Here is a 3,330-nt window from a genome sequence, read left to right as displayed (position 1 = left end):
GAACTTGTCACTGACTTATCATAATTGCGCTGCAGGTGACGTATAAGGGAGGATGTTCCGAGGTGGTTAACGTCCTTACCCCTACTTATTACAGCTTGACAAAGGGAACACACGGCTTGACACCTGTTGTCCGCATTTCTGTTGAAATACCTCCACACCGAAGAGCTGATTTTTTTGGTATTTTCACCTGGCATGTCAACGGCCATATTCCTCCCACGGACAACAGGTGTCTCCCCGGGTGCCTGACTTAAACAAACCACCTCACCATCAGAATCCTCCTGGTCAATTTCCTCCCCAGCGCCAGCAACACCCATATCCTCCTCATCCTGGTGTACTTCAACACTGACATCTTCAATCTGACTATCAGGAACTGGACTGCGGGTGCTCCTTCCAGCACTTGCAGGGGGCGTGCAAATGGTGGAAGGCGCATGCTCTTCACGTCCAGTGTTGGGAAGGTCAGGCATCGCAACCGACACAATTGGACTCTCCTTGTGGATTTGGGATTTCGAAGAATGCACAGTTCTTTGCTGTGCTGCTTTTGCCAGCTTGAGTCTTTTCATTTTTCTAGCGAGAGGCTGAGTGCTTCCATCCTCATGTGAAGCTGAACCACTAGCCATGAACATAGGCCAGGGCCTCAGCCGTTCCTTGCCACTCCGTGTCGTAAATGGCATATTGGCAAGTCTACGCTTCTCCTCCGACAATTTTATTTTAGGTTTTGGAGTCCTTTTTTTTCTGATATTTGGTGTTTTGGATTTGACATGCTCTGTACTATGACATTGGGCATCGGCCTTGGCAGACGACGTTGCTGGCATTTCATCGTCTCGGCCATGACTAGTGGCAGCAGCTTCAGCACGAGGTGGAAGTGGATCTTGATCTTTCCCTAATTTTGGAACCTCAACATTTTTGTTCTCCATATTTTAATAGGCACAACTAAAAGGCACCTCAGGTAAACAATGGAGATGGATACTAGTATACAATTATGGACTGCCTGCCGAGTGCAGACACAGAGGTAGCCACAGCCGTGAACTACCGTACTGTACTGTGTCTGCTGCTAATATAGACTGGTTGATAAAGAGATGTCTATGTAACTATGTATGTATAAAGAAGAAAGAAAAAAAAACCACGGTTAGGTGGTATACAATTATGGACGGACTGCCTGCCGAGTGCAGACACAGAGGTAGCCACAGCCGTGAACTACCGTACTGTACTGTGTCTGCTGCTAATAATATAGACTGGTTGATAAAGAGATGTCGTAGTAGTATGTATGTATAAAGAAGAAAGAAAAAAAAACCACGGTTAGGTGGTATACAATTATGGATGGACTGCCTGCCGAGTGCAGACACAGAGGTAGCCACAGCCGTGAACTACCGTACTGTACTGTGTCTGCTGCTAATATAGACTGGTTGATAAAGAGATGTCTATGTAACTATGTATGTATAAAGAAGAAAGAAAAAAAAACCACGGTTAGGTGGTATACAATTATGGACGGACTGCCTGCCGAGTGCAGACACAGAGGTAGCCACAGCCGTGAACTACCGTACTGTACTGTGTCTGCTGCTAATATAGACTGGTTGATAAAGAGATGTCTATGTAACTATGTATGTATAAAGAAGAAAGAAAAAAAAACCACGGTTAGGTGGTATACAATTATGGACGGACTGCCTGCCGAGTGCAGACACAGAGGTAGCCACAGCCGTGAACTACCGTACTGTACTGTGTCTGCTGCTAATATAGACTGGTTGATAAAGAGATGTCTATGTAACTATGTATGTATAAAGAAGAAAGAAAAAAAAACCACGGTTAGGTGGTATACAATTATGGACGGACTGCCTGCCGAGTGCAGACACAGAGGTAGCCACAGCCGTGAACTACCGTACTGTACTGTGTCTGCTGCTAATATAGACTGGTTGATAAAGAGATGTCTATGTAACTATGTATGTATAAAGAAGAAAGAAAAAAAAACCACGGTTAGGTGGTATACAATTATGGACGGACTGCCTGCCGAGTGCAGACACAGAGGTAGCCACAGCCGTGAACTACCGTACTGTACTGTGTCTGCTGCTAATATAGACTGGTTGATAAAGAGATGTCTATGTAACTATGTATGTATAAAGAAGAAAGAAAAAAAAACCACGGTTAGGTGGTATACAATTATGGACGGACTGCCTGCCGAGTGCAGACACAGAGGTAGCCACAGCCGTGAACTACCGTACTGTACTGTGTCTGCTGCTAATATAGACTGGTTGATAAAGAGATGTCGTAGTAGTATGTATGTATAAAGAAGAAAAAAAAACCACGGTTAGGTGGTATACAATTATGGACGGACTGCCTGCCGAGTGCAGACACAGAGGTAGCCACAGCCGTGAACTACCGTACTGTGTCTGCTGCGACTGGATGATAAATGATATAAAAAATATATATATATCACTACTGCAGCCGGACAGGTATATATTATATATTATATAATGACGGACCTGCTGGACACTGTCTGTCAGCAGAATGAGTTTTATTTTTATAGAATAAAAAAAACAACAACACACAAGTGAAGTCACACGACGAGTGTTTAACTTTTTCAGGCAATCACAATATAAGTATACTACTAACTATACTGGTGGTCAGTGTGGTCAGGTCACTGGTCAGTCACACTGGCAGTGGCACTCCTGCAGCAAAAGTGTGCACTGTTTAATTTTAATATAATATTATGTACTCCTGGCTCCTGCTATAACCTATAACTGGCACTGCAGTGCTCCCCAGTCTCCCCCACAATTATAAGCTGTGTGAGCTGAGCAGTCAGACAGATATATAATATATATAGATGATGCAGCACACTGGGCTGAGCCTGAGCAGTGCACACAGATATGGTATGTGACTGAGTCACTGTGTGTATCGCTTTTTTCAGGCAGAGAACGGATATATTAAATAAACTGCACTGTCTGGTGGTCACTCACTATATAATATTATGTACTCCTGGCTCCTGCTATAACCTATAACTGGCACTGCAGTGCTCCCCAGTCTCCCCCACAATTATAAGCTGTGTGAGCTGAGCAGTCAGACAGATATATAATATATATAGATGATGCAGCACACTGGGCTGAGCCTGAGCAGTGCACACAGATATGGTATGTGACTGAGTCACTGTGTGTATCGCTTTTTTCAGGCAGAGAACGGATATATTAAATAAACTGCACTGTCTGGTGGTCACTCACTAGTAAACTCTCTGCACTCTCTACACTTCTACAGTACTCCTCCTAGTCCTAAGCTCCAGTAAATCTCTCTCTCTTATAATCTAAATGGAGAGGACGCCAGCCACGTCCTCTCCCTATCAATCTC

Source organism: Pseudophryne corroboree, chromosome 8 (genome assembly GCF_028390025.1).
Source record: "Pseudophryne corroboree isolate aPseCor3 chromosome 8, aPseCor3.hap2, whole genome shotgun sequence".
Lineage (NCBI taxonomy): Eukaryota > Metazoa > Chordata > Amphibia > Anura > Myobatrachidae > Pseudophryne > Pseudophryne corroboree.
The sequence above is the reverse complement of the archived record's forward strand: the minus strand, read 5'-3'. Positions refer to the sequence as shown.